Genomic DNA, 24851 nt, shown 5'->3' with positions numbered 1-24851 from the left:
CAGTATAGCAGGATAAGTCTTGTTTCCTTAGAAAAACAGGGTATAGTTATTAATTTCTCTTTTTCTTGTACAAGTTAAGTTTCTTTCTCTTATTCCCCCTTGCTACAATATAGAGCAGATAACTTCTTGCTACAGGCCTTCAAACATTCAGTTGTACATGCATCAGAAAACCACAGTGAAATGCTCACTACTTTTAGTAACAAACTTGTTCAGATGTTATAGGTAAAAAGGCTAGATTTAGCTAGACAGGCTGTTCTTTTGGCATTTTTTGAGATGCTTATAGGATAAACAGTGTTTTCAAATTATTATCCCTAACCTTTCTCTGTAAATCCTAAACTCTCTCAGCTGTATATAGCTATGACCCTTCATGTGACCTCTCAGAGTTTAAAACCTATTGTTTTCTTTATGCAATTTTTTATCCTAGCACATTATTGTTTATAAACATTATTCATCATATCTCTGTTTTCAAGCATATCACTCAATCAAAATCCCCCAGAACATTTTTCTCTATATCACAATTCATGAATAACAGTATTTTCCTCTTTTGAAACACCAACACCTGCAAAAAATGAAAATAATTTTCCAGTATGTGAAAATATTGTAGCATTTTGTATTTCATTAAAATTATAGGCAGACAAGTTGTATTTTTTATAATTTTTTGCATGATTTTACATAGTGGTTAAACTCAATTTTTTACCATTTTCCCTCGCCTCTGGTTCCAGTTACCTTTCAAATGGTACAGGGCACCTTGACTTCCCAGGAAGCAGAGGAGTAGGGTAGGTGGTGGCTGTGTAATCCTGCTGTTCTCTTACTAAGACTACAGTGTAGGGAATAGGAAACACAGTGGGAATTTTTTCAATGTGAAAAACCTGCTGGTGAAAGTGTTCTGCCAGACTACAGCAGCAGCACACACAGGGCTGAGTCTGTTAGAGGGTGAACTTGGCTTTGTTGTCTCCTCCAGACTTGAAAAATATCACTGGAATGAATGGAGTCTCCCAGGATCCTGGCAGCAAAAGCAAGGAGTGGGTGCTGGCCTCTGGGTTTTACCAGGATTTTCAAACCTTCCTGTATTTTCCACAAAGTCCCCTAAGTATGGACATTGTTCTTGCCATTCTTGTTGGCTTTGGCAATGTTTGGCTGCTATGCCTGTTGAAGCATTCCAGAGAGGAACACTAAAACAAGCAAATTGTATGTCATTTCCTGGTGTTAAACCAGAGCTTTTTTTGTATCTCTTTAGCTTTAACACTGTGATAATCTTTGATCAATTCTCTTCTTTTTTTCCTTTTGCAAGATTGACATTCAGCTATTTCACTGTGAGAGAGTTTATTATAAGATAGGAAAAGGCAGTGCTAATGAATTGCTTACAACAAATACAATACTACTGAAACTATCAGCAACAAAATACTTTGTGATTTGAGGCACTTCTGCAAAATTACTATTAGATTCTCTTTACTGCAGGCCAAGTGAGAAAATGTCAAACTTCTCATTTCAAATATCTGATGTAGTTACATGCATTTTCTTCTTCCTGAAGGTTCATCGTTGTGTGGATATTTGTACTGACTGTCCTTCAGAGTCGCTAACACAGAGTTTCTAGTTTTTCAGCTTTACAAAAAATTACAGTCAGGATTTAAGATATGCCATATTTGCCAAAAATCCAATAGTATTTTCCCATAAATACATGAAATCAAACACTTCCTGAGATGGATGTCTAGTATGTGTGTGCCATCATGCAATTTATATTACTGTGCTCCTGTTAATGAATACATAAGCATATGTTTTGTTTCAGATAAGAATCAAGTTGATAAATATTTATCTGACTATCCTTCATGCTTAGGCTGAAAATCACTCCAGTAAAGAAAAGCAAAGCAAAGTTAAATTTTGTGCATATGGTGCCACCCTTTGCCTATTCAGCCCCTCTCCTGTTCAGGGCAAGGACATGAGATGAAGTTATGATAATGCTTGGGAGCTCTGGTCTCTGACTGATATTACTATGGCAAAAATAGAGACATAGGTATCAATTCTGCCAAACACAGACATGTAGCTGGTGACCTCATCTGCTGGCCACAACAGCAGCAATGTCTGGCCATAAAATACAAAGATAGTAAGAATAAAATGAAGAAAGCACATGAGAAATCAAGTGGAAAATCCTGGAGATCACAGAGTGGGGGAATGGTGAGAAAACCAATAAATGTTTCAAGCACACCAGGAGCAAGGGGTCAGTAAGAGATATAGAAATGTTCTTTGAGAAGGAACAAGCAATTTATTGACACAAAAAATATTTTCTAGGCAGCACACTATCTCCAGAAATTGGTCCTTTTATCTATGAAGTGGCATGGAGAGAAGTCAGAAACATTCTTGCAAGGATGAAAAGGGAGCAAAGTAAAAATTCAAGCTCTGCAAAAGAAGGGATTAAATATACATCTATTCCAAGAAAATCTAGTGTACAATAAAACATTAAGTATGATAGGAAATTAGTCACATCACTTGGATGTGAAAGGATTTTTTTAGTATGCAAACCATGCATTTGGAATCTGAAGACCAAGAGCATGAAAAGATGTACCACCCTTTAGTTTCATCATCCAGTGTATTCAGTGTTCTGTGATTGTGAGCAAACTCTTCCTTGCTGGCATGCTATGATTTAGGTCAAGGAGGATCCTATAGCCTCCATTCTGCATAGTCAACAGCCTGCTTTTTATGAAATCTGATGTTACTGTTCAAATGAAGGATGCTGAGTGATTGACAGATGCCGAATGATTTTCTTCCACATTTTATGTCATCTTTAATGCCATCAGATCTGTTTGTATGTGCATGTTGCATTCTTATGCAGGTGTGTGTGTCTTAGCATCACCATAAGGAACTGGAAAATTTCTGTTTGGAAACAGGAGATGCTCAGCAATAACCTGATAGTCTAAACCATCAGTGAATATGTAGGATCCCTATTCTGCCTGACCACAGGTTTGGATATAGACTTCCTATCTCCTACATGAGTGTCCTGGGCTATTAGTTCTGCTGTTGTAGAACTTTTTCATTCCCAGCTGATGGAGGCTGTATTCAACCTTTATTATATCTTAATAAAAGAGAAAAAGGTCTCCAAACTTCCCACTGTCAGCATGTACCAATAGTGTGCCAAGGGGTCCAGGTTCATTCCAGTGTGTTTTAGTATGTGTGCACAGTGGTTTGTGTTCAATGCTCAGAGCCATAAAAAAAACATACAATGGATCACTGTTTCTAGCAGAGATGTGAAAGACTGAGCATCCCAGGGAAGCAGTTCATACCTGCATCTCTCAGCTGCCACAGCCATGTTGTCACACAAGATCAAGCTGAAATGCCTCTTGCTTTGCATGGAACCCCTGCCAGAGACCTGAAAGATCTTCTCTGGCAGCAATTTAGCAAAGAAGCTGCACTTTCTTGCCTCTGAACTCAACAAGAACCATTGTCCCAAGCAGTTTGTTATTCATAGTCATATGTAACCAAGGGTTTCTTTGCAATGTGTGCCTACACCCTACAGTTTTTGTCATTTCTGGGACATTTTCACAGAAAGGTAGGCATCTGATGTTACATCTGCTTCCTCTGCACCTGTCTGTGCATCCTTTGATATCTATAACTGTCTAAAAATGAAGATTTTCTCTCCTCTCTTGGCACTGCAACAAATTCTGGTGCTGCAATTACTCCTCTGTGTGTCATGAGAGGTGCTCACTCATGCTCAGTGATAATTTACCCTTGGTACTCAGTGAAAAGTTACTTATGGTACTCAGTGCAAGGAACCTGGCAGACAAAGATGAAAGAGGGTACTGAAAGCACTCTCAGGGGGAGGCAGCTTTGCCAGATCAGGGCAAGGTGGGCGCTAAAAATATTGGAATGGGCAGAACACATACACATAGATGGGAAAATGCAGGTACCTCTAGACCAAAGAAAGGTATATGTTATAAATTTGACACATCAAATCCTCACCTAGCATGGTGTGCCTGATAATGGAAAGGAAATTTGCAGTTAATTGTGAATCACAGCAGTCATGTCCCAATTTTGATTCAACTACTAAAGATGGATGAATTAATTACCACCTATTTACCCAGCAGAAAGATTCACAATATAAAATTCTCTCATGGAAAACAAAGTCAGCATGGTTTCCACCTCCTGTCCTTGATGCAAGAGAATCAGAGAATTGTAGGCTAGACCATGTGATCAATAATTGCCAAAGTGGAATAAAAATACAGCCAGAAAACATGACTATCTGCTTTGAAAGTTTCCATGAAAACATCTCACACAGAACTGCAAAGGAAAAATATTCAGAGGTTTTTTGAGTGGGAGACAATTTTCCAAAAATACTGTAATGTTACAGTAATTTTGCTCATGAAATAACAGAAATTTGGCAAAAAATGTTTTTCATAAATTTCACTCCTTACTTCATCTCCATTGATTGCATAAATATGGTCTTTCAAGTACAAAATAGGCATGCAGCACCATTACCTGGTGGCCAAATGCTCTCAAGGGGCCACCACAACCCAGGGGTCACCAAGCAGTTGAAGGCAGGCATAGACTCAACATTCCTGAGCCAGCTTTGAGTTCAGGCCTGATGTTGATACCTACGTTACACTGCCACTCTTGCTGTTTCCTAGCCCTCAGACTCTATGTACCAAATAGCTGGGCAATATATTAATATTTTCACCTCCGTGATTGCTGTGATGAGGGAGCTTAAGGTTGGTGCAGATTTGATTGCACCAGACACCCTAGACCTGTGGTATTTTCTGAGGTCCCTGATGAAGGGAGGAATGATGAATCTGACTCCATGTTCTTAGAAGACTAATTTATTATTTTATGATACTATATTATATAAAAGAATACTATACTAAGCTATACTAAAGAATACAGAAAGGATAGAGACAGAAGGCTAAAAGATAATAATGGGAACTTGTGACTCCTTCCAGAGTCCCAACACAGCCTGACCGTGATTGGTCATTATGTCAAAACAATTCACGTGTTGGATAAACAATCTCCAACCACATTTCAAAGCAGCAAAACATAGAAGAAGCAAATCAGATAATTACTGTTTCCTTTTTCTCTGAGGCTTCTCAGCTTCCCAGGAAAGAAATCCTGGGCAAAGAGATTTTTCAGAAAATATTATGGTGACACTAGACCCACCTTGGAGAGGAATGAATTTGTTAGCTCAACTCCTGTGCTGGGACAAATGGCTGAATCTCCAGTGATGCCAGGGAGATTCAGCCACTCACACCAGCTAAGGAGCCAGCTTCCTGGGAGCACACCAGCGTGCTCTAACAAGCTGCTTTGTAACAGCAGCTGCACAGAGATCCAGAAATGAGCCTTCCACGGCCTGGGCAGAGGACTTTGAGCTGAGCTCATCTCAGTGGGAAGTATTCCTTTGCATATCTTCTGGTGCACATGAAAGAGCATAGCTACCTGTTCTTTTGTAGACTGAGCATGAAGAGAACTTTATATTGCCAACAGAAGGTGTGAGCATTATTCCCTTTGAAGTTGAAGGCAGAACTCTAGACTGAAGGAGCAGAAGTATCAGGAGCATCATTAGTAACTTTCCTGTTTCTTCAGCACAGAGTTGAAAGGCTTCTGTCATGGCAATTTTAAAACATCTCCTTTGAAATTATTTTAAATACCTTTTTTTGCACTTAACTTTACAGTTTTTCATCTGCCTTTTTTTTTTTTCAGTTCAAACTGTGAAGCATTCCCTTCATTTAAGTTCCTTATATTTATTTCCTAATATTTAATTTTGTAACACTGATCTGGGTTTGGTTTTACAAAGTAAAATCCAAATGTGTGAGAACTACAAGAGTGAGATGACTGGATAGATAGGCAGACAGACACTGGGATTTTCTATTCTTATAGTTTAGCAAATCAAAACTTGGTTAACTTGTCTTATTTATTTCATACTGCTTGTACCTGCTGGCCAAGGGAGTAAGCTTTTTTCCTATTTGCTTTGAAGGTGATATCACAGAGCAGTCTGAACATCAGAAATAGAGCTGTACCCTAGCAGGTGCCAGCTGAGTAAACTCTTAGGCCATTTTGCACAAAACAAAGTAAAAATGTCAATAGTTTTAAAAGACAGTGGAACCGATCAAGATGTAGGATTTTGAGCAGATAAATTTTCTGGACTCAAGCCTATTTATGTATTAGTAGGAAATGAAGGCAGCCAAGAAGCACTCTGAATTGTTCATTGCAAGGAAAAACTTCTGGTTTCAGGTATTCTCATGATAGGAAAAGACAGAGACATGCTTTTGAAACCACCATGTTGTCATCTCAAGTATGGGGGAGGGTGTGTGGGGAACAGGAGACATTTCTTGTACCCAGTCGTGCTTTTATTAAATCCATGTTGTACATTCCAAATGGCTTCAATTACCTGTATGTCAGCAGTAATAAAATATTTCTTTAGCACTTAATACAAGAAGTTCTTTGTATTTTTTAATCAGAACTGATTTCTGGAAAATACTTCATGGATAGGATAGGTCAATGAAAAAAATCATGCATCTCCCTGTGAATTATTTTAGTCCAAGGGTGGGTAGGAACAAAAATTTGTAGGAAAGCCTTGCTCTTCCATATCTGCCTCTCAACAACTCTGGCTTTTTTCCTGGCTTCTCTGCAGTCTGTGAGCAGTGGGTGATGCTGAAGGAGACAGGAGAGAGGTCAAGACTTGTTCCACCTTGCTAATGCTGTGTCAGAGCCTATTTCAGGCAAGGTAAAATCTGGGCTCACCTGCTGCTGCTCTCACTTGCACCTGCACAGAGGAAGGAGCTGGTCTCAGCCTCTCTCATATACACACATAAAACTTCATGGAATGGAGATAGGGGAGCACCTTGCTCTCATTACAAATCCCCCTCCCAACCAATTTTTCAATGATCAGCAAAACCCTCCTTCTTTTCCTAAGAAAGAAGTTTGCCTTCCTGCAGGAACAGCTTCCATCACAAGAGAATGTTTGATTACACCTCCACCCTGGGCCTAACAAGAAAATAAAGAAGTAATGACAGAAAGACTAAAAAGTACTAGGTCATGAAGCAAGGGTGTCTGTTGACCACAGAAATTAGGACTGAATGGCAAACATTTGCCACTTCAGCAGAGCTCTGTCAGAAAAATAAACCAAATAGCCTGTATTTCATTACAACAACAGTAATAAAAGTCATGACTGACATCCTTCCAGCTGTGCAGAGGCAGACCTAAGCTCCCCGAAGCCATGGCAATGCCTCCACCAATACAGCTGGTTTTGAGTCTGCTCTAGAAGAAGCTGGAGAGAAAACAGAACAGAGGTTGCCTCTGATGATCAGGAAAGGGCATGTAGGGCAAGGGCAGGATTGCTGTACTTCTGCCTAGAGGAACCTCTCCCATGTGTACCAGGACAGGAAACCAGCATGGAAAATTAGGCACAGTGACATTAGGGGTCCATCACAAACTGACTCCTCTACCCCAGCTTCAGCTTAAGAAGCTGCTTCCCCATGTCTGCATGGCCCCATGCAGGAGTTCCCTCTTCCTGGGCTCAGAATGGACTGCCAAATGCAGGGGTCCAATGGGGTTTTTAACAAGAAGTATAAAAGGGCTTTTTTTAAATTTACTACAGCATTTTGTTTTTCTAAATTCATAGTCCTGTTGGTTTCATGTTAGAAGAGATGAGGTAAAAAACCTAAATGAGTAATGCAGCTTTTAATACAAGCATCTGGTCCTGCAGACATGCTGAGTGGGAGGAGGAGGATTTTTCCATTTTAAATAAAGCAATGATTATAAAAACATGACAGAAGTGTGTCTTCATATGGGAAAGCCTGTCACCTTTATTATTTCTGCTGGCAGCAGTGACTAGATGTACTTTCTGAAACATAAGCCTTTCACTCACAGACGCAGCTATTCACAGATATTGAAGTATTCCTCTCATGAAATGCAAGTAGAAAGCCAGAGGTAGATGCAGATTGTATTGGGAGAGGCTGTTAAAATAATCACTCATTTCCACCTTTATTGTTTGTCACAGCAACACACCTTGGGCCAGGCCCTTCTTTTACAGAGGAAGGCTGTGATCTTTCAGAGCAAAGAAGACTATTTCTTTTTATGGATAAGTACTTAGGTAAGCCTTCAATAGGCCATGTTTTTGTGCCTTTGAAAGTGATCCTCTTATTTAATGTTTTTTGCATCCTGAGTTCCTTGTTGATATTTCATCATTGAAGGTGTGTGAGAAAAACTCTTCATTTTTTTCACTCCATTTCCCTTTCAATAAGAATGGATAAAAGTCCTCATTCTGGTCTACTGAAAAGAAGAAAACTTTTCAAGTGAGGACAAACAACATAAAACCCAAACAAAAAACCATACATACAAAACCCAGAAAAAACACATCAAATCCCAGAAATGATTGCTGAGAAATTGCAGGGATAGTGAAGGAGGCAGAGAAATTATAATATTCCCAAAAAGAAAACAGCTGGGGAAGGAGGAGAGGCATGATTCCACCCATGCCATAGTCCTACAAGATATCCAGGGTGCAGAGAACACAGTAATGCTACTGTCCAATCTGGAAGTTGGCTGGCTCAGTGTGACCAATAATTTGTGATAACTTTACCCAATAGCAAGGATTAGATTATGATATCAGATCACCAGGTATCAGTGCAAAAGGGGGTCAGACTGGTCCTCTGCAGCTCCCTTCTTTTTGCCCATAGGTGTTTTGGGCACCTCAAAAGAGGCATTGCTATGTGCAGGTCTGGGACAGCCCGCCCTGCAAAGCAGGTGCTGAGCCCCAGGACATCCTGTGCTGTGCCAGGGATGAGGAGGCTGCCAAGCTGCTCAGGGATGTAGGATGGCTCCAGGCATGGGAAAGGCACAGCCTCTGCATCTCTGCAATGCAAAACACAGAAGAGGGTTTCCAAGCAGAGCCTGGAAGTGGTTTGCCCTTCTCACTGATGGCAGATCTAACTACAGAATGGCAGAAATAACCTGCAAGTATGGATGGTCCCAGGTAGAGAAGATAACCGGCCTGATTCTGTCACTTCTGGGCAAGCATTCTGACCCAGTGGGATATACAAGATGGAGGAGTTGGAGGCTTCTAATTTTCCTGTTATGTTTAGGAGGAAAGTAGCAGCCATAACCACAGTTTGCACAGAAACTGGTTGAATGGTGAATGTGAAAACAAGAGGAGACCCATGTGTTTGATACATCCCAGAAGGTACAGGCCTGAGGAGTGAAGGTGAAGATAGTGGAGGTTCAGGGTCAATGTTTTGGGGCAGCTGCCTTAATTCCACCCACACTTCTTGGGTTCCCATCTCTTTTATCAGGTTTGCTCCTGCCTGGCTCTGCCTGCATTCCCACACCTGTGGAGCAGCAGAGGAAAGAGAATGTCAAGGGCAATTCTGATGGTTGGCACTAGCAGGGAAAGGGGATAGGACTTACTGAGCCATAGTGAAAAAAAAAAAAAAAAAAAGAAAAGGAAAAAAAAGGCATTTAAATGCAAAGATTCTAAGAAATCACTGAAATGAGTAATCAATTCTGAGGCCAACCCACTCACCAGACAAACGCCAACTCACAAGCCTGGAGATGGACAGCCAGGCAGACAGAGCCTGTGCACTTCCAATGCAAAAAACTAACTCCCAGCCTTCAGGGAAGGGTGTAGCAGCCAGTTACAGCAGCAACTGAGTTTTGTGGTGCTCTGAATCCCACTAGGGTATGAGGGCTGGTTTGTGCTGGTTACTGTCCAGTAGGTTTGATGGGAGACACACCATGTCTCAGAATTGTGAGGATGCATGCAAGAGGTTAGTACAAAAAAGCTCCTTTGGTGTGGTAGGAAGAAGGATTGAAAAGAAAATTTAAAATCAATATTTAAAGTGAAACAGATGCTGGAGGTCCTGAAGGGTAATCCATCCATTTTTCTTGAGGAAATGTGTTTTGAGAAGAATTTAAAAGGAATTAATTATGATCTTGCATGCATCTTGGTGGGAGAAATCCCTAAGGAAAACCACTTGGGTGCAGGCTAAGCTGCAAATTATGTTCATTCAGACCCATGTTTTGAGAAACAGAAGGGAATTTTGGGTGCCATTCTTTGTCCTACTCTCTTTTTCCACTGGTATCAGGCATACATTGAACATTCACTCTTCAAAAGAAAAAAAAAATCAACTGTCTCTTGGTGGATACTAAAACTCACTGATCACTTATAGAAACACAGGTACAATGTGGCTGTGAGGGAATGCAGTGAGAAAAACACTCAGTTTTTACTACTTTTAGGGTTATTTCTGCATCCATTAGGAATCATCTGGAATTACCAAAACTCACTCAGGTCACAGAGAAGACATCATAAAATCACATTTTCAGTGTGTCATCATACTTTACTTTCAAGTTAGCCTGGTTTTGGTCACATTACGATTGGATAAAGTATAGTTATTTTAATGATAATAGACAATATGCCTAATTCAGTAACCCAGTCTTCCTGTGCAGGGTTTTCTTTTACCTCTGTAATTTGTTCTGTCACCATCACTTCCATTATCCCTACTGAGAATCATACCCTTTTCTAAGAATCTGTATAACAGTAAGAGGTCTGTGGATATTACCATGAGACAGACAAAAGCAAACATGGAAGGACACTATAATGTCTCAGTATGAGAAATGCTTCCTACAATTCCATATTCTTGCAAGTCTCTGGTACTCAGAATCATAGAATTGATCACAGAGCCCAACCATTAACCCCTGCCAACCCCCACGTCCCTAAATGCTAAATCTATATGCCTTTTAAATGCTGCCAGGGATGGTGACTCCACCACTCCCCTGGGCAGCCTGTTCTAACACTTAACAACCCTTGCAGTGGAGAATGCTATCACAATTTCCAATCTAAACCTTTCCTGGCACATCCTAGGGCCATTTCCTCTTACCACTTGTTACCTGGGAGAAGAGACTGACCCCCACCTGTCTTTCACTTCCTTTCAGGCAATTGCAGAGAGAAATAAGGTCCCACCTGAGCCTACTTTTCTCCAGGCTAAATAACCCCAGGTCTCAGCTGCTCCTCGCAGGACTTGTGCTCCAGACCTTTCTCCAGTTCTGAGGCCCTTCTCTGGACTTGCTCCAGCCCCTCAATGTCTTTCTTGTAGTGACAGGCCCAGAACTGATGCATTTGATAGGGAAAATATAAAGCTATATGTTTATCAACCTCTTGGCTTAATTGATAAGCAAAAAGTGTGTTGTTTTGTGGTGTTTTTTAATCCATCTGCATGCAGGAATGAACAAACTCTTGTACAAAGTACTTTCCTTTGAACAAAGCACACAGAAGTGGCAGCATCCAGAAAGCCTTGCCTCAAATCCAGGTTGTACAGCCATGCAAGCTCAGTCCTCCTGGAATTAATAAGGAGTTAGTGACAGTCTCGAGTGGAATATGGATTTTCAGTGTATTCACTTCCCTGAGCATTCCTGCACTTTACCCACTAAAGATGTCCTTACACTTTCAGCCCAAAGTGTGACCCACAGCCTTCTGTTAACAGTTTTCTAATATAACTGTTCACACATTATTTTCAGCTGCTGAAACAGGTACTTCTTCATGCTGAACTGTCAAGGAATAAACTCAAAGTTAACTTAAAATGTAGGGATGATTTGGAAATGTTCTCTCCTAATGCAATATCTCCTTGTTAAATTAAAAAAAAATAGGATTGTTAATGCACAGAAATCGCATGGCATTGTCTTCCCAGTGAACACTTTATTCCAAAATAAATCACAATGTTTTGAAATGTTCAGCCCGTCCTAAAATATTTCCTGGGAAAAAAAAATCCTAGAACAAAAGCATCACATTCTGGGATGCAGGAAGAGTAATTTGGGGTTAATCCTGACAGAATTAATGTGGCTGCATCAGAAGCATCATTTTGGAAGGGCAAAAGAGTCTTCTCTCAGAAATTATATCTACTCTACTATAGATGGCTACTCTATATATATGAGGTAGTTTTGAGCTGGAACATCCTCAAATAAACTAGGAAGCTGGGAAAATATTATTTTGAACTCATTTGGCCCAATCTGCTTCTTGTGGGCTCCCACATCACAATCATCAATAAGGCACCAAGGGCACCACACTCAGATTTACTCAGAGTTAAGGGACCAGTTTCAGAAGACTGAAATCTAATGTAATAGAGATGAGGACCTCAGAGGATTACAAGAGCTGACTACCTAGAAACAAAAAACCCCAAAACAATGTGGTCTTAGGGTTTGTTTAAATTGACTTTAACGACTCTTCCTTTCAAACCAATAAGCCTGAAGCAGCAGTTGCTAATTAGTGTGTCAGTGTCTTAGCTGATTGTCTTTCCCTGGGACCACAGTGCAAATAAACCCTCTGACATTTCTTGCACCAGGAGAACAGGTTTACAAAGTCTAATTAGGGCACTGAACAGCTGATTGTGACGAAGAGCTCAACATAGCCTGCTTGTTTTATAAATATCATGGGTGGGTTTCTAAAATTCTCCCTTTTAGTGCTTCTCTTTGGGAAAGTAGTTCCACCAAAAGGAGACAAACACAGAAAGAAGTGGGAAGTGTCAATATCCAAGCAGTATATGGTTTGGGAACAGGCCTCTTCTCTATGTGTTATTTAATGAATGAATCAATTTGCTTTCCTCTTCAGAGAAAAAATTAAAAAAGGATTTCATCCGACTTAATCAATATTAGTCAATAGTAGTCTTCCTTGGTGAAGCTAGAAGGCAGTTAACATTCACACACCTCTCACTATAATTTTATCTTCATACAGATAAAATAAATTATCTGTAATGATCAACTTTCCTCCCCCATTTAAACACCATGGTCTACCTTTGGCAGAAATGAGCTAATTCAAGCAACTAAATTGCTATCAGCAAAATAAAATTATGATCTCAACAGCAGAGGATGATGTCTAGGTGCTTGCAGGATGACCTGTCTGGTACACGCCCTCTGAGATTAGAAGGGCCACATATTTTTATTGAGTTTGCTTGGTCAGGCTTTGGCACAGATGCCACAGTGGTGGCATCTGTGAGGTTGTTTGACTCTTCCCCCTGTCCAGTGGAGCCAGTGCCAGCCAGCTCCAAGACAGACCCACAGCTGGCCAAGGCTGAGCCCAGCATCAACAGTGATCTCACCTCTGGGCTAACAAATGCAAGAGGGAAAGTTACAGCACAACAGCAACTGCAGACAGAGACAGGAGTGAGAACAAGTGAGAGCACCAGCCCTGCAGACACCAAGGTCAGCGAGGAAGAAGGGGAGGAGATGCTCCAGGAGCTGGAGCAGTGATTCTCCTGCAGCCTGTGGTGCAGAGCTGGTGAAGCAGCAGTGCCCCTGCTGCCCTTGAAATTCCATGGTGGAGCAGAGATCCATTTGCAGTGCATGGAGGGCCCCCTAACAGAGCAGGTGGATGCCTGAAGGAAGCTGTGACCCCATGGGAAACCCACACTGAAGCAGGATTCTGGCAGGACCTGTGGAGAGAGGAGACCACACTGGAGCAGGTTTGCTGGCAGGACCATGTCACCCATGGGGGACCTACACTGGAGCAGTTTCTGGAGGACTGCACCCTGTGCAAGAGACTCATTCTGGAAGGAGAAATGCAGCCCATGGGAAACACCTACATTGGTGAAGTTTGTGGAGGACACTCTCCCATGGGAAGGAGAAGCAGCTAGAGATAGATGAGAGTGAAGTTAGTCCAGAAGGGAGGGGTGAGAGAGAAGTATTTTTAGAATTGGTTTTACTTCTCATTATCCTACAGTGATTTAATTGGTAGCAAGTTTAATTAATTTGCCCAAGCTGAGACTGTTTTGCCCATGACAGTAACTAGTGAGTGATATCTCCCTGTTCTTGTCTCAATTCACGAGGTTTTCATTGTATTTTCTCTCCCTTCTGCAGCTGAAGAGGGGAGTGATAGAGCAGCTTTGGTTGGCACCTGCTTTCCATGAGAGTCTACCTACCAATAAAGTTATTTAAGAATTGTATTTCAACAAATACCTTTTTTTTTTCTGTAATATCAGCATGGCTCTTCGCAACTGTGGACCCTAATCCATCTACTTTGTGCAAAGTGCCAAAAAGAGCATGACAGAAGAGACTGGGAGACAGAATAATTCAGATTCTTTGGCTGACACACCTGTACTGCAGACCAGAAAGAGATGTTTTGATATTTCATTGATGTGAATAAAGACTGCCTAATCTCCTTTCACAGTGTACAACTGTTTATACACCTTCCGCTGACATTTCAGTGGTACTCTTTTTACTCTGCAGTCCCAAATGTACAGATCTGTGAAAAGCACATTATATCATTCTGAAGTGAAGTTTAACTTTGAGGAAAAAGGCATTCTAGAATATAAACCAATAAATACCTAGAAGAAACACAGGAAAATCCAACCATTGAGTTTTCTTTTTGTATCCTATCAATGCATTTTTCTCTGGTAGGAGTATATTTCTGCTACTCATTTTACCAGTTTCTCTACTTAGCTTTCAGGTAGCTATAAAAATATTTATGACTTCTTTTTCTTCTACAGAATATTTTATTGATCTTATATTAAACATGATATCATAATTTAGAGCAGAGCTCAAGTTTACTCACATCCTCAGTGATCACTATGCCACATCCTCCTCACTGTCCTACTTTCCTGCCCCTTCCCTCTCCCATCATAGACAGAGCTTGTTAAGAGCTAGGGATTGATGTCACCCTCTGTTGGCATTTGCAGAGTAAAGTACTCAGGAATATACTGCTTTTTTTACAGTGCCTTTGTCTCATCCTTATGGATCCAATCTGTGTGGTTTGCTACAATCCAGCTAAGCCTTTGTGCTAATCCCCCTTACAAGTATTAGCAGTATCCAATATAATGAGATCATTTCACTAAGTGAGGTTTGGGGTCTTCACAGAAAACCCAGTGATGAAGCACATGGGGAATCTCTGTACAGATGAGATCTTCCTTTGATGGCACCACCTCCGATCCCAGAGAAACACTGTGGGCCTCCTGATCATTCTTCTTCCCAATCATATCTATATCCAACAGGGCAAGCTCAATTCTTACCATTACATTATAAGTTCTCTGCTATAATTAAGTTCTTTGTTGCACTCCTGCCTGAGTGATTTCCTTTCTAACCAGATATTTCAAAAAGAGGAAGAAAAATGATCCTTGAATTGCAGCTACATTGCTGGCTTTATGAAGATACATGGTACAGCCAGAAAAACAATTTCTCCCAACTTGAATAGCCTTCTCCAAAACCACAGATATCAAGCAGACACTGTTCAAAACAAAATGATAAATTTTTAGCAAGGGGGAAAAAATCCCACCTCTTTTAAATCATAGAAATTAATTATTTAGTGCTCAGCTACATCCTTTCATCCTGTTCCTGTTTGCTCCTAGGAATGGAGAGGAAACAATTTACAAAAAGGCTACTGAATTTCCTGTCAAGGGTAAAATGACTTTGTTTTCATGTCCTGAGGGCTGTTCATGATGATATTGCACACTGCATGTCTGTCAGTGACACTACAATTGTTGGGATTCCAGTAAGGTTTGACATTCTCTAAATGCCCTGGAAAATGCTCCAAAACTGCTCCAATCTTACATCTGCCCAACCTGCAGAATGACTTTGGAAGTACTTCACATACATTTAAATTAATCAAGGGCCTTGGGAAAGGAACTTCAAGGAAATTAAACAGTGAAATCAACAAATATTTGGCTGAACTACAGACCCAGAACCAGACCAGTCTTGGCAATTTTGGCTCACAAAGTTTTGCAGAGCCAGATGAAGTAGATCTCCTCCACCTAGCATGGAATACATACTTGGGCCTTAATCCAACAGATTCACAAATTTAAACCTTTTTTAACACTGTCTCCTTCCTAGGGATCTGTATGTAGAGTTTCATTCTGTGGTTCTTGCTCTTCACCTTTTTCTGTATTCCTCTTATCCCTTGCTTGGGAAAGGATATGATGAGCAATGACATTTTAAACCCAGATTATTCACAGATGATGAGTGTCTTTATCTCAGGGACAGAAATGCTCATGCAGGTCTGGCTGGAGCAGCTACAACCTTCAGCTCTTGCTACTGCTACTGTTCTCCCAGTGGACATTGTTCTGATGATTCACAGGCTGTTTTGGTTCAAATTCAATCAGTGGGTGATCCTCTGGGTGTGGGATCCTTTGGTTTTAGTGGGGGCCAGGAAATCCCCATCAGCTGGCAACCCTTTGAGTTCCATCAAGAGTATGATCCCATTGTTGTTGAACACTTGTGATACTTTGCCTGTGCTTTTTACATAGGTGACTTATATGATTTAACTTGGTCTACCCACACCTACCTGACTCACAAGACTCACAACCAAAAAAAAAATTACTCCAAACTGAGATTGTCCTATGCTCACAGTGAAAAGCCCTTTGAACTTGTTCAGAGCTTCATCCTTTGCCTCATTTCTGAGTGTATCTGCACCATTTTCTGGAACATGGGACAAAGCTGCCACTTGTGTTTCAACTGCATGTGCTTGAACATCTAATCTTTTACAAATACAGCTGCCTGTTCCTTAGAGAAAAAACAATGTTGTCTGTGTCCTGCTTTCATGCCAAAATGGAATAGTTGAGAGAAATTATGTTAAACATTTGTCAAACCAGGGTATCACAGAGGAGTGCCAGCTTGTGTGGGCTCTTTTACTCTGAAATTTCTTCAGCATGGCAAGCTTACAGTCCCAAGCAGGTGTGGTTGCTACACCTGTGCTAGGTCAGATAGATAAATCTACTCTACTCATGTGCTGTTAACTACTATTTTTCATCTTTTGCCTACAAAAGTTTAGTTTATTCTTGCCCTCCAGAGACAAGCTTCTTCCTGTTGCTTTCACAGTGTTAAAATCAATATTCTTAGAGTATTTTCTCCCCTTATAACATTTTAGGTGTACAACTAGGAAAACATGCTATTCCAATTTTATGTTGTCCAGCTCCTTGGCTACTAGGTGAAAGGGACAAAGTCTGTGTTTGGACTAACCAGACTAAGGGAGTTCATTTTCATCTCTCAAGACAATGTTTTGTTTTTTTATTTCTTGTTTCTTTGTTCCTTTTAGTGTCTTACATAGATTGTGGGAGAGAATAAGAAGGAAATTTAATGTGTTGGGTTTGTTAGGTGAAGTAATTAATCATAACTCTACAAAGCCCAAAGGATTTATTCAAGTTTGCACCAACAGTGCAGCCAGTGTGCTAGAACAATTTTCTGATTGTTATCCTGTTTTTCCAGCATAACTGTCTCACCTTTCTTTTATAATAGTTTGCTATTTTCTTCTGGTAACATCCATTGTTCATTACACACTACTGAATACAAGCAAAGGAATGGTTTTTTTTTTTGTCAAAAAACCCCTACTAAGCAGGTGCCAGTATATATAATTCAGAATCTCTGTAATTACTTTTAAATAAAAAGTTATCACTAACTCGTGCATACAAAACCATAATTTCCAAATAACTTCAATTGTATGTTATAAAAAAGATGAGGAATTAACATGTTGAGACTTTATTCTAGCCAGTGCTCAGGGCTTTGGAAACAGCTGGTTTAAGTTGTGTAAAGTAAGACTAATGTAATCTATACAGTAGCAAAAAAAACTTTTTTGTGGGTTTGGTATTGACTTGCACTTAAAATGTTTTTTGTTTTAATTATTGGTTGTAACTCCAAACCTCAGATCTGTGCAGAAACAACTATTGATATGCAAAGGCATCTGCTGTCAGGAGATAAGCATAGTACCCAAACATGGAATAACTCTTCCTCACCTCTAGACTTTGGGTAAGTTTTACCCTAAAATTCATATAGACTGGCACTACTGATGGAGGCCTAATCCTGTACTGACCTCAGTGCAGGTATTTGTCTGAACTTTTTTCTCTGTCATGACAGAACTTGTCTTAAACTGGAGATGTGAAGTGGGCTTGGGTATTGCAAGACAGAGAAAAGATCTGCTCAGGTAATTTCTTCCTGTTTGAAATCTGCAGTTATTTCATCTATAAGAGACAGAACCAGATTTTCAAATGGATCACTAGGAGGATACAAAACATTCATTTTAATTTTAACTTTAATTTTTAAATTTTATTTTTATTTAGTTTTAGTTTAGAGAATGATTGTTTTCTCTCTGGAGCTCAAAAAATATTTCATTAATTGGATAATTAATATTATCCAATGCCCACACTGCAAGCTTTACATGACACAATTTGCTGTAATTGATCTGACCTAAGAAGATACTATTCAAGGTGAGGAGAAAAGTCCAGTCCCAAATCATACTAATCCAGAACAAACCCCTGCCCAGTGCAGAGCAGCAGCCCCGTGCTGGGATGCAGCATGCAGGGGATGGCCCTCCCATTCTCTGCGCTGGCTCTAGAGATGAGTGCCCTCCCCTCCACCTGCACAGCTGCAGTTCCTCAGCACAGCAAGGGGAAAGGGATGGGTCCGTGTCCAGGCTGCACACCCCATTCCATGGACCCAGCTGTAAAGTTAATCTCCCAGGAAATTCTGCTCCCTGTCACAGGAGCTATTCCCTCCTGTGCCCCCTGATCCTGCCCCCAAGATTCATCTGGTGTTAATTTGGCAGCACAAGCCCAGGAAGAAATGAGCGAAACAGACTCCAAGGAGCAATATTTTAAGAACATGGCCACTGTCACTGAGGGTGCACCAAAAGGAGCTGAATCTGAACTCACCTGAGCAAAATGCAAAGGGTGGCTCTGAGGCTGGTGCTGAGGCTGACACTGTAGAGCAGGAGAGGAACAAAGGAATTGGCCAAGGAGAATCAGCTCCACATGAATGAAAGCATCAGAGTATGGCCTTTCTCTGAGGTCCTCAAAGACTCTTACCTCTCTCGACAGACAATGCAGCTAACTGAAGCACTCTCATCAGAGGACTTTTTCACCAGAAGCTCATAGATAAGTAATTTGCACTAACTAAGAGGATGAATCCTATGCAGTGGCACTACGGGAAGTGACCTGCATCATTCTAATATTGTTGCAAAAAATAGACTATTCTGGCAACATAGCTGAAACTGTAAAATTTTAAGAACTTGACTTCTTTTTGATCTTCTCAGACTTCCTCAGAAAACCTCCCTCTGGAGCAGCAAAGCTGAACAAGGATAAGCAGAGCTCTGCCTTGCCCCTCTATTCCCTACTTTTTCCTCCCTGCAGTTTTGGTAACCGTGATGGGAAAAGGAATCAGATGAGAAGATATTCTCGCATCTCCTTTCTAGTCCTTTCCTACAAGGGCCAGGGAAAAAGCTTTTACAGTGTCTGGACAGGGTCATGTCATTGCAACATTTCAGCACTGAATCTTAGTGGAGAGAATTTTAATCTGCTTGGAAGCATAGAAGAACATACAGCTAATTTCTCACTGAGATAACAGAATTGAAAACCAACGTTTTAGATTTGTAAAAATAAAAAAATTCTTCTAAAAAGGAAAGGCAAGTCAGGTCAGACCAGGTTGCTCCAAATCAGTGCTCAGAAGACTGGGTCAGTCAAGAAAATTGGTGATGACATAATAAAAATTGGTAACTTCAGAGCAACCTGAGTCTGAAAGCTTTGTACTGCTGCTAGCTTTGTGCTTTGTACTAGCTTTGTACTGCTAAGTGTCAGAAGAGGAGAAGCCAGCTAATTTCCATGGCCCAGAATCAATAAAAGCATTGCTTTACTGAATTGATGTGCTGATGAATATTATCTGCCTCTTTTGAACTTTATCTGATGCTTTGTCAGTAAATTTGCAAAATTTCTGCACAAACTGCAGACCCTGTCACTGAATGCAGATCAGTGTAACAGCACAGCATGAGGAAGCATGGTGGCTATGGGATAAAAACACTACAGTGAAAGTGTGTGAGAACTTTCACAATCAGTGTGCTCTCCAGGGCTGTAATATTTCTTGAAGAAACCACTTCCAGTGCTGAGTTGGGATCACAGCAGTGTGTACCTTTCTTTTCAGCAGCAATAAACTCAGCTCCAGCCTGGCCTGAAGGGAAGGACAGTGCTGCCTCGTGACCCCATGGCCATATTTCCTGCCTTGAAACAATTGGCATTCATAGGGGAGAAACAACACCCTTAACCTTTCACTTCCTCTTGGGCCATCTCACCCCCCTGTCACTGGCAAGTCACATAAGTAAATTCACACTTGAGTTTCACACTTGAAGATTACTAAGCAAACAACACAAATGGCCAGAAATATTGAAAAAATCTTATAGAAATGGAAACACATATTCATTAATAATTAATAATTCATTAATGGAAACATATTCATTAATAGTACGCTGAACATCAGACAATTCATTAATAGTACTCTGAGCATCAGACAATAGTCAGCCCCATGATTTCTGAAATCCACCCTGGGAGCTGCTGCTGTTCACACAGCTCCCAAACCTGCACTGAAGGGATCACTCAGAAAGTCAGTACTACTTGTTATTTAGGGACCCGAGGTGTACTTCTGTAGGAGCAATCTGAGTAGTAAATCTGAGTGAAACTCAAATGAGAGTTTAGATGAATATTATATGCATCGCATTGACATCAGTCTCCACAGTGGTGGTGTTAGTGCAGTGGGATGTCTCTTTGCTGTTCTCCCAATATAAATGTGTGTTGTTCTAGGTGTTGTTTGATGACTTCTCAGACTGATGAGCAGCTTTTTGTTTTTATTATAAGCTTAGAAACACAACGTGAAAGCAACAAAGCAGTGGATAGCAACAGAGATGTAATTATTATGAACATGAAAATTGGTAGTTATCATGGGCCAGGTATTGTCAGGCAATAAAGAGTAAAGACATGCCACAAGTGACTGATAGATATGGAGGAAAAGGGAGGATTGCTGACAAGGTAAATGTGGTTAAAGCAAGAATGCCTGTCATAGAAGTATTTACATGCATATAGGTGGAGCAAAATGTCACGGAAAAAAAGCAGCGCCCATTGACACTATTAATTTCTTCCTCAGATGCAAGTTACTTTTACATCTGAAAAAGAAAATTTTACTCCCACGAGAGCTGGGAAAATAGTTTCTTCATTTACAGAGAGCAATTTGAAAGATTTAGGAGTAGGTTCCAAACATAGCTGATGCAATATCTTTTTCTGTTTTAGTTAACATAGTTTTATTGATCTGAATATATCATTAACAGAAGTAATTGAGGGGGCAAGGAAATAGAATGTCTACTATAGTTTAATTTTCTGTCAAAATCTATATACCTGCTCTACTCTTGGTTTCAAAATGTAGGTGTATTGCCACTGGCCCACTACTCATTGAGAGGATTCTGCTTTTTTGAGAGCACAATGTTTGTGACTTGTCCTCTCACAGCTGTGGAGACAAAAATACATGGACTTGATTTAAACAGCATGGCTGACTGCAGCTTCAGTAGTGATACTAGGATTGACTACAGACAGTGCAAGAGCAAATTAGGCCAACAAGTGCTTTTCATGTATGCATGATCCTACAGCCATTCACCTATGAGTAATCTTTAAAGGTAATTTGCTTGTATGAATGAGGATTTGGCACATCATTCAGTGAAAGCTGTGGGATTAGATTCTCTGCTCCCTGTGCTGTAAAATATGGGAAAATGGTCCCTTTTCTGCAATTGGAATGAGTCTGTCTTTTACTATGTAAAGTGACTGAAGCAGGACAATCGCAAATTAAGTATCACAAAAATTAGAAATCACTTAACATGGAGCTGTAATGCAAATACCAATGTAACTCTGATGTTTTTATTGTGCTTATTAAAGCATCAAATCCAGTTTCCCCAAAAGCTCCAGGGTGCTTCACAGCCTCAGCACAAACCCTGGGTCCTGCTCAGACCAGTGTGCCTATCTTAGCCCAGATCTCCAGCCCTGCAGCAGGCTCATGTGCTTACCCTATCAGAAAGCAGACTACTCGGTGAAAATGAGAGAAGGAAGGGAACAGGGCTAGCATCTGTATTTTTCAGCTGAGGAGATGGCATCTGCCTCTGCAGCTTCAGAGCAGAAGCCATCCTGGCAGGGCCAGCTGCCAGGTGGATACAGTGGTCAGAGCAAACTTTGGTTGATCAGAAGCCCTTGGCAGTGAGACTTTGAGAGCAAGTCCCACAACCAAAGCACTGCTAACAGAGACAAGTCCTGTTTTGGCACAGACCAGTTTGAAGTGGCTGATGTGCTGTGGTCTGGAAGCCCTGGCTAGAGGAAATAGCTCATTTTTTATCCCTGAGAGGCTTTTGTGCACTATGGAGATCCAGGCATTTTCTTCAACTTGCCAGTTTTTATTACAACCAACATCTTGTTCTGTTTTCTATGAACCAGGGGGAATGTGTCTCATTTAGCCCAAGACCCTTGGGAAGGGTGGGGGGCAGTTATGCTCTGAGTCTGGAGCACAATTTGCAATACAGCTATGGCTGTAATGAGTAGTTTTCCCATTTTCAGGATTTGATAGCCTCTGCTGGTTCACACAAGTTACTTCATGCTTACCTGGGTCTTCTCCTAAAAAAAAAAAGTGTGCAGGAGTCTGGGGGCAGTGGGTGTCCTCTTAACCTTGCTAACCATGACGTAACTGTCCTCCTAACCATAAATCAGAAAGCTTGCTGACCACAGAGGGACTCCTCCTGGCTACAGGATTTGGTTTGCAGTGATCTTTTCCCCAGATTAAAGCCTTTTTATTTTTTTGTTGATTTTTTTTGCTAAATCAGAAAACCCTCCTGGGCTCCCAGAAGTATGAGAAGTTCTGAGTGCTATATTTCATCATGGCAGTTCCTGAGTGCTCAAAGAACATTTCAGAAAAGCAAGAAAAGGGTTAAAACCTCTTCATCATCTTACAATGCTTAGATGCCTATGGATATATGCTTTAGTGGCTAAGTTACAGCTTGTTGTCTTGTTTTGCTGCTGCCTTGTAAGATCTTTACTGGCTGACTCTAGGTGGTGTAGGAAAAGTAGCACATCTACAATGCAATAAAATGTAACTTGCCCTTATGTGTGTCTGTTGTGATAGACACAAGACATGCTGAAGTGGCCTAACTCTGCTCTTGGTGGCACAGAACCCTGTGACTGCTGCCCCAGCAGAATTGCCTGTGGACTGCAGCAGGGCACACAAAATCAGGTTCACTCCTTTGTCACATCTTCTTGCTTTTCCTTAGCACTCAGAGGCAGCTTCCTGCTTTTACGATTCATTCCTTGCTGAAAGGCAAAAGAGTGCACGGGTTCTCTCCTCAGCCTTTTAATATCACTTCAATCTCTATGGGTGCAGGACAGATTTTCCCCTCTAATAAGGGAAGGGAAGGGATTAAGAAACTCAGATTTGGCAGAGTAATGGAAAGAGATTAGAGAATTCAAGTAATTGGTACAGGGATGACAGCTCAGTTCTTGTAGCACATGAAAGCACTTTGGAAAGAATTTGAGAGGTCAAAACATGAAATTACTTTCTACCATGTTGCTAGTTTTTCCTGGCTGCTGTAAAAAAAAAGCACACCAGAGGACCATTTTCCCCTTCTACTTTAAAAATTATTGTTTTTCTCATTAGAAAACCATCACATAAAAGTTTGTGGTATGCCATATCTGATTCTACTCTCTCTAGCATTTCTGAGAAGAGATCACTAACTACAAGTGCAATATCTTTTTGAAGTTGCACTGCCATGGAATGCCTTGAGCAGGGAGAAAGGCACAGTCCAGGTGTTGAAAACTATTTTGGAATTGGAAATATTCAACTTACTTCATTTCACCAGGCATCCAGAAACAAGTATTCTTCCTTTTTAACACAATAGTGCTGCAAAGAACAATTTTAAATTGATTTGACATTTTTATACTGTAGTAGTCTTCCAAAATCCATGCTGAATTAAATGCTTCCAGCGTATAACTTCTCATGGTCCCTTGCAGCTCAGTTTTCTATGGTTCTCCAACCACAGCAATTTCCCCATGTTTCTCTAGAGAGATTTCCTTCTATATTTCCATAGCATAGCCTACAATTACTTCAAAGTGCAGTAAAATCAAATAAGCATGGAAGCCTGTGCAAAGATCAAAGAAGACCTTATTAACAGTTGTTTTGTATGCGGTTAAATCTTGCAAGAATACAATTCCAGAAAGTCAGTGTTATAACAAATGTGTCTCCACTGCAAGCCACTATTCCCAAAGCTGAGTGCTTGATTTGGGTGAAGGTTAAGAGGCTGCCCCTTGTGTGCTGGAGTTCAGAAGCAGTCACGTGCAGGAGACAAGCACAGGGCTAAAATCTTTTGCACTAGTTTTGCACTACTTCCACTGCAGCAAGTGAGATTGGGTTACACTGACAGGCACCAATATAACAGCACGGGAACTGAACCCCCTCCTATTACAAGCTAATGTGAAGAGCTGCATAGAGGAAACCATTCGCAGCACACAGTAACATGTTTTTATTGGCCCGAATAAAGCACAGGAAACATAGTAAATATTTTCAAGTGCCACCTCCTGGCATTTCATTTATTATTTACATAAATACAGCTATTTTCCATTTCATAGAGCAGATGAAGGGCTCTAGAAATTGCATAAATCTCATCAGCTGTCTGGCCAACAGTTGAGCAGAATTCAAAGCTAGATTTTACCATATTTTGTGCACAGCACAGATATTGCACCTTTCTCCTGGGAAGTTCAGAGACCTGCAAATGTGAACGAAGTCTCTGTAAATCCAAGTGAAGTAAGTGCAATCAGTGGAGAGAATTCCCTTACATGCAGGACCCACCAAGGACAGTAGTTACCAATTCTTGGTTCCACTGAAGACCTCATGATAAATATCTTGTGAACACTCCAGCTCCTGGAGCCAAGAGATTGCAGGAGAATATAAGTCCTATTCAGGAATAAAACTGGTTATGTGTGCAATTCTGGAAGGCAGTGGTGAGAACCTGAAAATGAGAACCCCCACCAGCCTAGAAAGCAAAGAAACAAGAGGTACTTTCAGAAATATTTTTTTAATCTCAGTGGCTGGTGAAGTGAAGAGTTGGTTAATTAATTTGCATACTG

Source organism: Molothrus aeneus, chromosome 2 (genome assembly GCF_037042795.1).
Source record: "Molothrus aeneus isolate 106 chromosome 2, BPBGC_Maene_1.0, whole genome shotgun sequence".
In the NCBI taxonomy this organism is placed as follows: domain Eukaryota; kingdom Metazoa; phylum Chordata; class Aves; order Passeriformes; family Icteridae; genus Molothrus; species Molothrus aeneus.
The sequence above is the reverse complement of the archived record's forward strand: the minus strand, read 5'-3'. Positions refer to the sequence as shown.